The sequence below is a fragment of the Protopterus annectens genome, chromosome 5.part0 (genome assembly GCF_019279795.1).
Source record: "Protopterus annectens isolate FY-2018-M chromosome 5.part0, PAN1.0, whole genome shotgun sequence".
Taxonomy (NCBI): Eukaryota; Metazoa; Chordata; order Ceratodontiformes; family Protopteridae; genus Protopterus; species Protopterus annectens.
The window spans coordinates 677530131-677543161 of record NC_056735.1 but is presented as its reverse complement, the minus strand read 5'-3'; the positions used below and the strand labels follow the sequence as shown (position 1 = coordinate 677543161).

At 35.9% G+C, this 13031-nt stretch overlaps 1 protein-coding gene across 1 annotated transcript in view; it reads left to right on the top strand.

The window, feature by feature from the left end:
- Positions 1–13031, top strand: part of GLRA2 (glycine receptor alpha 2) — a 1310903-nt gene that overhangs the window by 942021 nt on the left and 355851 nt on the right. The window lies entirely within an intron of this gene.

Genomic DNA, 13031 nt, shown 5'->3' with positions numbered 1-13031 from the left:
TGTTTTGCTGTACACCAGTACCAATCAAGAAACTGGAATTGACTTTGTTAGACATTATTTAACAAAGTTTACCAATGTGAACAATAATTTAGTCAGCACCATTGGTATACTTCTTGAGATATTTTTGGATAATAATTTCTTTGTTTTTGAGGAAAAATATTTCAAACAGAAGATGGGAGTGGCAATGAGAGCCAGGGTGGCCCTTGTCTTTGCCAACTTAATGATGGCATGATGGGAGCAACATTATCTTAAATCCCACCAACCTTTTAAAAAAGCAATGCTTTCATAAAAGATTTATTGATGGCTTGATTATTGTATGGCATGGTATAAAAGAAGAATTTCAACAGTTATTTCAATATGTGAATGATAGCACCACTTTTTCTAAAATTTACATTAAATAGCTTTGGAAAGGAAATCAATTTTTTAGATATCATTTCAGTTGAAACAAGTGAGAATTTTACAAACTGGATTTTTAGAAAAGACATCTTTGTGAATCATTATTTACATTATAAAAGTCAATCCAAATTGCATATGAAAAAAGTGGTGATTAAGAGTCATTTCACAAGGCTTAACAGACTCACTAGTAAAGAAAAATGTATATTTGTCAGAAGTTGAACAATTATTTCTTAACTGAGGTTATAACATTAGTTTGTTGTCTGAGATTATTAGTAAAGTCTACCTTTTAAGACAAAATAAAGCAAAGCCTATCAACATATATTTCAGCAGGTTTGGAGAAGGAAACAGCATAAAATCAACGAAAGCTCCAACGAGCCAGAAGGAAGAAATGCTCAGCTTAAATCCAACAGATGTCCATAGAACCCTGAGGAGGATAAATCCGAGAAAAGTGTCTGGTCCTGATAACATTCTGGGAAGAGTCCTAAGAGAGTGTGCTGAGCAATTGGTAAATGTACTCACAGGCATATTCAGTACCTCATGGAAACAGTCAATTATTCCCAGGTGCTTCAAGAACAAAACCATAATACCTCTGCTTAAGAAGTCTCCACCAAAGGACCTCAATAACTACCATCCTGTGGCTTTCACCTCTGTAATAATGAAGTGCCTAGAAAGGCTGTTCAAGGACCACTTAACATCCAGACTTCTGTCATCCTTGGACACACTCCAATTTGCGTACAAACCAATTTGATCCATTTTAGATGCTATTTCACTGACACTCCATCTCTTGTTGGACCACCTGGAAAACAACAACAGCTACATGCACATGCTATTCATTTATTTTAATTTAGCATTCAACACAGTCATACCTCAGCAATTGATAGAGAAGCTAACTCAACTAGGTGTCAGCATTCCAATGAGCAGTTAGATTTGGGACTTCTATACTGAAAGGCCACAAACAGTGTGTGCAGGAAAGTACACCTCAAATAGTATCACCTTGAGCACTGTGTTCTGAGCCCTCTGCTATTCACTCTGCTAATGTACAACTGCACTGCCAAGTACAGCTCTAATCATATAATCAAGTTTTCAGATGATACCACAGTTGTGGGTGTCATCAGCATTGAGGAGGATACAGCCTACAGAGAGGAGATGAGACAACTGATAACCTGGGGTCATAACAACAACCTGGCTCTCAATGTGAATAAGACAAAGGAGGTAATCATGGATTTCAGAAGAAATCATAAGAAACATTCCCCACTCACAATCAATGGGGAAACAGGGGAGAGGGTTAAAAGCATCAAGTTTCTTGGGGTGCACATATTGGAAGACTTGTCTTCGTCTGTGAACACAAATGCCATTGTCAAGAAAGTACAGCAACTCCTGCACTTTCAGCGAAAGTTGAGAAGAGCAACTCTACCAGCCTCTGTTCTCATGACCTTCTACAGGGAAGAATTGAGAGCATCCTGGCAAACAGTTTTACAGCTTGGTATGACAACTGCTCCACCACAGACTGCAAGTCCCTCCAAAGAGTGGTGAAAGCAGCAGAAAAGATTACCAGGACCACTTTACTATCTATTCAAGATTTGTACCAGTCTCGTTGTCTCAACAGACTCAGGAAAATAGTCATGGACTGCACTCACCCTACATACAGACTGTTCCTGCACTTAACATCTGGGAGGCATTATCATAGCATATGTTGCAAAACTGCCAGATTTAGCAGAAGCTTCTGTCCCCTGGCCATCAGGCTACTGTACTCCAATAGCAACTTACATCTCGCTTGACATCACGGATACTAGGTAATACCATGAGTGAGAAGCATATTTGCATGCATTAACCTTAAAAGGTCTTAAATACAGTGTGCAATTAATCCAATGGAGTATAATCTTATTTCTGTGCAATATCTGCTGATGCTGAAACAGCATTCTGTGCAATAAGTAACAGCCATTAATTTTTTCTGCAATAAATATTGTGTTTCCAAAAACTAGTGCCAACAGAATCCCGTGCAATAAGAAGCAGTGGTGGAATTCTGTGCAATAACTACAGTGTGTCTTTAGCTTAGGAAATGTCTGTTGATATGTAAAACAGTAAATATTATGTAGTAGGAATTTCTAAATGTAGTAATGTGAATTGTTGTATATGATAGATGATTGTACATAGAGCCTGGAGTAACATAATTTCGTTCACTTGCACTTGTTGTGAAGTCTGAATGACATTAAAGTTTACTTTGTCTTTGACTTTGACTTGGTTTAAATAAAGAAAGGAAACAGAGGAAGCTGTTGCAAGTAGAACTGACTTAGTAAAATCTTCCACTTGCGGATTTGGTAGGGCATTTCCACTCCCCCATTAGTTTTGAAATGACTCTCATTAGAAGTATATTGAAGGAAAACTGGAAATTCTTCTGGGAAATCAAGAACCAGTGAAAGTTGTGGGAGAGATGTCCTGTTTTTACTTATAAAAGAAGTAACAACATTAAAACTATTTTAGAGAAAAATGTTCCCACACGTGTGAACACAGAGAGTAGCCCAAGTACTTTTAAATGTGGTAGGTGCAGGTACTACAGATTTATCAGCAGCACTTTGAATGTTCATTTAATAGCATTAAATAAAACTATGTGGGCTAAAAATAGGTATGACTGCAACTTACAAGGAGTTGTTTATTTAACAACATGTGAGTCCTGTACAAGTTATTATGCGGGAAAGACAGTCAGACCATTATTGAAAAGAATATGTGAACATGCTACAGTGATAAAAAAACAGTGACACCAGCAATTCTTTGATGAAATTTTCATTATTTTGTGTCAATTTTAAAAAATGTTAATTTTTGTACTGGATGTTCTTAGTTTAGACAGTTTCTTGGGGAACTTTAACACATTACTTGAGTGCCAAGAGGCACAGTGGCAAATAAGGTTATGGGCGGACAAAGAACCTGGGTTAAATGAATCCATAAACATTAAATGTTTTTTATTGCTACAAAGATTTTGATATTTTAAAGAAAGGTGGCTTAACATTCAATTTCTTATACACATTATTATGCTACAAGGTTTTATTGTTGTTTTAACCTAGTTATATCTTCATACAATGTTTCTTTTAGGAATGATGAGTTAATTACTGGTTATTATTAATGATTGTTTCTTGGTGGTCATGTGGCATTACCACCCCCTTTTTTAAAAAGTGCTTGTTTGACTTGTGTTTTATTCTGAAGAAGTTCTTGGTTTGGATAATAAAAGAATGAAAACGCTCAAAAATATTTTCAGACTCCTATGTGAATTACACGTTTTAGTCTCCTACGTGCTAGCTGTTTAACAGTTTGTGTTTCAGTTCACTGTTCAGACAAATCTGAGTTGAGTGTGTGGTATGGTTATGGGTAGTACAATGGAAAAGGAAATCTTCTTCCTTTTTTGATATACTGGATGTCAATGTTTAGTGTTATTGACATCATGAATTCTCACCATGTTTTTTGTGTCAATCATTTAATGTGTCAACCATTCATTAGATAGATTTATTCACACACATATGGATACATACATACACACACACACACACACACACACACACACACACACACACACACACATGCACATGTGTGTGCGTGCATACCTATATACATACATGCACACAAATTTATGTACACGTCTTCTTTTGCTTGCTGTGACCACAAATGCATTGTTCATAGTCTACCCTGACCAACTTCATCTGTGCTGTTAGAAATGACAGTGTATTATACAATTGGAATGTTTAATTCTGATGTTTGTGCATGCACTTCAATGTGTGTCTCTATCCCCTCATTTCCCGTCACTTCTACCTCGGTGATTGTACCAGCTCACATAAAATGGTATCAAATGTTTTCCCTTTCTCTGATTTGGTGAACCTCAGAGGTACTATATTTGTAGATTGTCATTATGAGGCAGACCCCTCACACTGGAAAATGTGCAGGGGTATTGTCCCCTGACAAAATGTTTAGAAATGTTTTTGCTATCATAGTTGGGTAGAATGGTGCTATTAAACACTCAGTAAGATGGTCTTCGGTAAGCCCAATATTGATGTTTTCATTTTGAATTTATGGCAAAATGCTGATTATAAAAATGAAGTACATTACCAAACACAGCAGTGAAAATGCAATCAAGTGACTGCATATTAAATCAAACATTAAGCTGATGAAGGCACTGGTTGTACTCAATCTAAGCTAGAGAAACAACTTGAAAAACTCAAAAAAAGAACACCAGCACGAATCAACTTCCAAGAACCACACTCAGACCAAATAGACTTAGCGCTTTCATTCACTTTATTAAATAATTTAACTTGTTATAAAAGGAAGGGGTGAGTCGGTGTGTGTGTTTTTTCTGATGAAGTTCACGTTAATAAAGTGAATGAAAGCGCTAAGTCTATTTGGTCCGAGTGTGGTTCTTGGAAGTTGAGTCGTGCTGGGGTTCTTTTTTGGTTCTTATCACTGTTGGATTCTTTCAAGTTTAACTTGAAAAACTCATTACTTCAACTAACTGTACCACAATGATTTACTTTAAAAAAATGTACTTAAAACATCTACTCTTCACTTGACAAACACATCTTTGATAACATTGCTTTTATTTCAGCTGTTAAACAGGAAGTGATATTTTAACATAGATTTATGACTATACTAAAGTCACACAGCTCTTCAGCACTTAACCTAGTTAAATTAAAATGAAGTGTTTCTGTGGGAACGTCACCCATACTCTAACTGCACATTCGCACAACCTTGACAAAGTGAAACAAGCATTTAGATACTATAGTTGACACAAGAAAAGTCAGCTAATGTAAGTTGACTAATGTACAAGTGAAACGAGCACTTAAACATAATAGTCAAGAAAACAAATTAAGCAGATAAAGGGTCTGACATATTTTTCTTCTTCTCAATGGGGAAGACAATCACCACTAGCACATAGCCAGGTTATTCTCCATTGATATTATACAGTCTTTGAACAAACTTAAAAAAAAAAAGCTTTCCTAATTTTAACCCAGCTGTGATCAGTACTAAATCATCTAATATCCCTGACAACATCAGATTTAAAACTGTAAGAAAGAGTAGTCTGCTGCTATCAGTGCCTTCCTACCCAGCTTTGGCAATTTAACTAACTTAGCAAAGGGTAAACTACCACTTTCACATGTACGGCACATATATTTCAGAAATGATTTGCCTTCTTCGATAAAAGGCCCCTGTTATAGAACTCCCTAGTGTCACCAGTACCATTTCCCTTTCTAACTGGAGAGCTACTGTACTGCTGTCTGCCACTGTCAAGGCCTTTGAGAAGATAAACCAGCTTTCAAAACACCTAACAACAGGCTTTTTTGTTATTTTCTGCTAATCCATGGAGTTGATACTATAATTCTTTTATGAAGGCATTAAAACCTCACCAAAAGATGTTTTGATGCAGAGCTTCTTGACTCTCCCAAAACAGTACAAATTTCCATTCCTTGTTGATTTCAAGATTATCTCTACTGGCCTTAGGTGAAGCACCTTAGACTGACCCTGTAGTTTTCTGAGAAAAAAAAAAGTAGTACTGCAGGAGTCAGAGATCGCCCTTTTCTATTCTTATCATTAGTTAGCAGCATGTGGAAGCACTATGGGGAATCAAACCCTTGCAGACCCAATCGAAAGGAGCCAGCATAACTGAAGGTAGCAAAAGTAATAATATATATATGGCTGTGGTAGCTTTTCTAAGTGCTAAAACCAACTTTTGGAACAACCTTCCTGAGTTACATTGTTTGTGAGACTCATTTCAGTAATTTTCTAAAGCCCTAAAAATGGTAAATAACTGAGCAAGACTGTAGTCACCCAGTAACTTCTCATTCCTTTCTATATCTGGTCTCAACTTTGTTACTCAACAGTCAGGGAGAAAACAATAATTTAGGGGAGATAAAGGCTTAAAATCATGGGTAGGTTTTAACCATTATGCTAATACACTTTTGAAAAGTTAATTGAATAAGGGGGTTTACATCAAAATATATTTTCGGAAAAAAATGAAGTATGACTCTATTTATTTTATTTATTTATTTGTTTTACATTTGTTGACCGGGCTAGTCTAACTGGATATATGTCTATTTTCAGTAGTGGCCCGGGGAGAAAAGCTCCACATAAAACAGATAAACACACAGAGTATTAAGAATTCAGTTACAGAACATTAAACTTCAGATACAGATAGGTTGCTAGACAAAAACAGGTATTTAAGGTAATTTAGCAAACATTGATGGAACAGAAGAATAGAAGAAAAATAAGATAAGATAACCCTTTTTTTTTTTTTTTTTTTTTTTTTTTTTTGTGAACACTGTGGGAAGAAAGTCTTCAGAAGGATATGGGAGATTCCCAGACTCTAATGTCTGGCATTACTACCCAACTGTAATCATCAGTGATTTACCAGAAAATCAAAAATTTTATGATAGACAGGGCAAAAATGAGAAAAAATCAAGGATATTTTTTAAAATCAGGGACAATTGAGAGGTATAGCTCGAACTCATTTTGCTATGCTGTTTACTGAATTCATGTTATGCTATCCTAAATATATAGTCTCTATAAACATTACAATTTCACCAAACTCATCCCATGAAAATTCTGCTTTGAATGAATGTTCTCTTTACTGGAGATGCAACTTCAAGCTAACCCAAAACTTGCTCATTGTTTAAAGCTATCAAACTATGTTCGTTTTTCAATGAATCTCATTTGGGAATTTGATGCTTAGTGTGAATCTGTAGGTGAAATTCAGAAACAAACATTATTTTTTGGCTAGGCAAGCACTCCTGCATCCTCACGTAAGAGGACTTCACCCCATATATTAAATACATGTTTGCACAATTATTGGGAAAAGGAAAACACCTTGCAAAGGGAAAAATAGTATCAGTACTACAGAAATCTTGCAGTACAACAAACACTTAATTCAGACAGGAAACCTTCACTTTGGAGAAATGGGACTGGGCAGATTAACGATGCATATATCAGTAAATGCAGATGTAAGCTGATGTATATGCGTGTAGTATATAATTATATATATATATATATATATATATATATATATATATATATATATATATATATATGTGTGTGTGTGTAGAGAGAGAGAGATATTAATTATGTATATTGTGTTGTACACTGAAGTTTATTTGCTGTTAACTTCTTTCTCTGTTACACTGTTCTGCTGCATTACTCTGTAATTTATACACACAGTGAATTGTTATATAATGAATACATGCTTTATTTCTGTTTTGAATGACAAAGCATAAATAGTATTACTGTAGTAACTTGCTAGTTTTGTATCTACACATTTCTTATTCCTATTTTCAGTACTAACTATATGTGCTGTGGCTTTAGGTTTAATTCATTTTGGAGCTTTCCTCCATGGGCTTCTGCATAAAATGGACTTTGTCCAGCTGGACATCTTTGTTACCAATCATATGCATTTGCATATATATATATATATATATATATATATATATATATATATATACATGTATGTGTGTGTGTGTGTAACACACACACACACACACACACACACTCACACACACACACACACACATATATATATATATATATTTTTACATTCATTTTGCAGAATTGCAGTACATCAGATTTTATTTGACTGAATGCAGTTACTAGACTGATTGAAATGTCATACCACTGTATTATTGAAATAATGTGAATGAATGGAGCCTGTCATTCATGCATGTGAAGTCGATGTTATGAAGTCTCTTGCTTAAGCTTTTGAATGGAGATCACGGTACAGTGCAGATCAGGAAATGTACCTTTTTCTCACTGTAGTCCAATCTTGGAGTCAGTATATGTATAATTTGCAGGGGCTGTGGGACTGCAGGGGTGCTTGCCCCCCTGTGAAAATGTGCAAACAGGTAGATGTTTGTGTTTTTTAGACCCTTCCACACTTGGTGGTTTTGGGCTGTGTGTGAATGTTACAATAAAAAAAATGCGAATGTCGACCTGGTCCCTTTAATTCAACATCTCTACCACTCTTCTGTCCATAATTTGAGTATTAGCAGCAATGTTTTTCTACAAAACTGTTTTGTGATTCAGTTAAATGAATGTAAACCACACACATATATATATATATATATATATATATACATATATATATCTATATATATATATATATATATATATATATATATATATGTGTATATTATATATATATAAGCATACTTTTATTTAATTATCTTCATCATGCTAGGATTGTCTTGATTTTTATATGAATTTATAGATTTTTTGTAAAGTAGGCAAGAGTGCACAGCTTGGTTTTATATTTTCCAGGTCACTGCATAAGTATTTCTCCATAAAATATTTAATTTCCATTTCATTTTAATCCATTAAAGTGCTTATGTCCTAAATATTGTAAAATAGCAGATGGGAGAAAATGCACAACAAATCCAAATAGCTGAACAAATTAGTGCCAGTTAAAATGGTCACTAGAGCAGTAAGCAAATATTTATAAATTAGTAAAACAAGAGTTATTAACATTTGTACTGAGACTAAGAAATCCTTTTTCCTGAGGGACCTTGTAAATGAAGCTTCTGACTCACTCATCCATAACAGGGAAGTCAGCCAATTTCACAAAATATAGGCAAGATAAGAAAGAGTGTCTGCCTGATGTTTCCAGCCTAGTTCTAGGAACAGCTAGCAACAACTCACCTAACGACTTGATTAGCCACACTGGGATAGAAGGTATCATTGTCTCTTTGAAATACATTTTATTACTTATTTGTTGCACATTTTTATATATTAACTAAATTAAGTAGAAGTTACAGGCCTAAAAATATGCTGTTAATTTTCTCTTAAAAAGTGATTTCTAGGCAGAGAAATTTTCTGAGAGTTCTGCAAGTGCTGTGATCTTACTTCATCCCTCTGAAGTAAGCTGCTTTCACAATAATCTGCTGCATCCAGCAAACATTCTACACTTGAATCCAAGGCCTTATATGACCAAAATGAATTTGTTCTAACTATTCTCATATATCTTATATTTTATTTATGTATCAATATTGTTTTAGAACTTTTTTAATCTGTTTTGATCCAAACGTGGAGTTGGCGTCTATAATTTTCACCCTTCTGTTTGTCAGCCATTTTTTTTTTCATTCGGCATTTCATAGCAGAATTGTGTTCATGTTCAGCCTAATCCTCTCCCAGTGGCTACATGTTGTATTTTAATTTAAAGGTGTATTCAGACCTGTTGATATGAGATAACTTATGCTGGCCTTGTAAAATACTTTTTGTGGATTATATTCTGCCTTAGTGTCTGTCTTACTCATAAAGATGGCCCCACTAGTGTAAAAGCTAAATCATTTCATTATTTTTTGTCGTTTGTATAACTGATTCACTGGAAGTATCTTTGCAGATTTTGTTTAACCTTATTAGCCTGTGTTATAGCATACAATCAGCTATGTGTGTAAACACCATGTACCTCATTCACATATTGGGATCTATTTTTTCCAGCTAAACATCTAGTAAAGGATCACAGAACTACTAGATTTATCCTTCAGAGAAAATGTATCATATAACCCCTTATCATTTGAGTATGCTACATATATCATCTCTTTCATATGTGCATTGAGCTTAATTTAAATATGAATCGCATGTCAGTGAAGTTAAGGCACACAAATAACAACTGTTTTTCCTTGACACTCTTTAAATTCGGTACAAAATTATCATAGCTAATAATCTGACAAATGGCTGTTCATTTTCAAATTAAACCTGCAGAATTCACAAGGTGCCTTCCAATTATTACAGCTGCAATACACTTTATTGCATAGTTAATAATTTAATGAATAAGGAAAAAATAATCTATAATGTGCAGAGCTGACCCTATAACAATATTTTACACACACACATACATGTGTATATATATATATATATATATATATATATATTATACCAATAACCTATGGGTGGGTGTGGGTAATGCTGGATTTACCCCTGGTTAGTGTTGCTTGGTCACAATGACGAAGCAAGTGAAAATGATCTTCTGTTTTACAACACAGAAGTGTGAAAGGAGCACACAAAGCAATGTATTGTCTCAAATACTAGCAATGGAGCTATCTAAAGTAAACTGCTAGAAAACATATGCTGAACAACATGTAAGCTGAAAGCTGAACAGAAGTGAAGCACAAAATGAATAGTGCATATCACAAGTGAAATTACACCAGCAACACAAAAACATAGGTGCTTATACCAGTCCAGATGTGCCATAAAGTCTTACTTTTCCAAGCTTCATTTTGTCTTAACTGTAAACTCCCAGTGCTACTTATGGTTAGTTATTTCACAGTGCAAGCATTGCAAATAAAAATACAACCCTCACCATCAACTAAAAGACACCTACTTTACTAGCTGCTTCTTGCACATACCTCACAATTCAATGGATTCTCTTGGTGCTTTCTGAAATGTTAAAAAATGAGTAGGTGTAAAATTTCTTCTGCTTAGCTACGCATGCATCTACTCAGCCTGAAGCATGAGTACTGTACTGCTCTGTCATGAACAGATGATCTCTCAGCTCAGGTTATATAGCAGCAACAAACCAGCAACTTTGTGTGATTCCTAATGTCACACAAGGATAATTAGGCAGGCAAGCAGTTTTAGCAGAGATAAACTGCAGGCATTTTACATACTTTAAGTTTAAAAAAATAGTAAAAAACACTGACTTTTGGAGCATTTTCTGACTTGAATGTACAATAAAAAGCATTCTCAAAGCAACAAGCTCTTTAAAAGTCCTACTCAAACACTGGAATTTGTGACAGGTGCTGAATTTGGGCTACAGTTCACACAATAATGAGTAATACATGCAGTTGAAAGGGGATCTATATTAAATTGTTGAATTTCCACATCTTCGAATCACTAAACATCGACCACTAGTGATCGAAGTTGCAGAACATCGAACAATTAAAAAAAAAAAAAAGAACAGGATAGAAAAGTAAAAGGGTGTAAGCACCCCCACACCCCGCTACTTAAATATACCAACTCCGAGATCGCACTACAGTGTAGGAAAGGGAAATCTTCCATTTCCGCACCATACTCTGTTAAAGTGCAATCTCGGAGTTGGTATATTTAAGTAGCGGGGGTGTGGTGGGTGCAGGGGGGCTTGCTCCCCTACTTAAAGCAGTTCCTTTTGTTTTTTTTTTTTTTTTTTTTTATCGGCTATTCGATGTTTCAGAACTTCGATCATATGAGGTCGACCATATGGTGTTCGAAGTTCTGAAACTTCGATTATCTGATATAGACCCGTTGAAAGGTATACTTTGCTATGTTACTACAAATATTTTCAAAATATGTGATTCTGTGAAAGCATGTATATTAAATCTAACAGAAATCCACCAGATGCACTGATTAAGATTCAAAAATAGAGACTAACTGTATCATAGCTCCTTGGTTCAAATTGTTAGGATCCTCACCAACAGTATTGTGCACGCTTTTGTAAATGTGTAGGAGTGCATAGGTCTGGGTAGTCAGTGGAAAATGCCTGCCATGACACAGTGAACAATACTATATAACCATTATGCACCACATTATCAAAATGCAAATATAATGTGCACCTGAGATGACAAAATAGCACATGGATTGAGGTAGGAGGCCATAACATTTGTTACCATGAAGTCTAGGAAACTTGAAGGGTATTCAGGGGCTGCAGGCACAACAAGGATGTCCCAGAAGAAGTTATGGGATTGTTTTGACCTGTTCAAGGAGGCATTCTGGTGTAGGGTGTTTTTCCAGTTCTGAACATTCTGTGCTTGGTAGAGGAAAAAGGCACATAGCATATTTGGGAGTATGGTCATAAACTGCTAGTAGTGTGTGTGTGTGTGTGTGTGTGTGTGTGTGTGTGTGTGTGTGTGTGTGTGTGTGTGTATGTGTGTATGTATGTCTGTGTCCATCTGTCTGCCTGTGAGTCTGTGTACGTGTGTGTGTGTGTGTGTGTGTGTGTGTGTGTGTGTGTGTGTGTGTGTGTGTGTGTGTGTGTGTGTATGTCTGTGTCCGTCTGTCTGCCTGTGAGTCTGTGTGTGTGTGTGTGTGTGTGTGTGTGTGATTGTATATGGTAGAAGCAGCAGACATGGATCACTGGCAGGCCAGAAGACAGAGCAGAGGACAAAGACTGCTGCCTAAGAGAGACTGATCATCAGTGAAGGATGCTTTCAGCTGGGTGATATTGGCTGACAGGGTGGGGGGATTGCACACACTAACTGCCAGTATGACATACTCTAGTTGGGAAATTGGGAAACCCAGTCAGTGCTCTAAAAGGAAGAGAGATTAATGAAGAATTTAGCTTGTGTGTCATAGGTTCATAGATTAGTACTACACTAACTGCCCTTAAGAGCCATTTTAAGCCTAGCCAATTATCCCTTGTGAGACTCAAATCCTGCACCTTGTGTTTATAAGGCAAACACCTTAACCATTAGGCCACCCTCCCAACCCAATGAAAAGCTAAAGACTTCTCTGAATGGCCACAGGCTGGTAGGTAACCACAGTTTACAGCAAAGCAGTAGAAGATATGCATGCTAGCATCTTCAGGAATTTTCTGCCTGATGCTGCACTCGTAGTGGAACTGTCCAAGAATTGCACATGTCCACTGTCCACAGATATTTTAAAGTAACTTTGTACACCATCAGTAATCTGACTGTGGAGAGTAT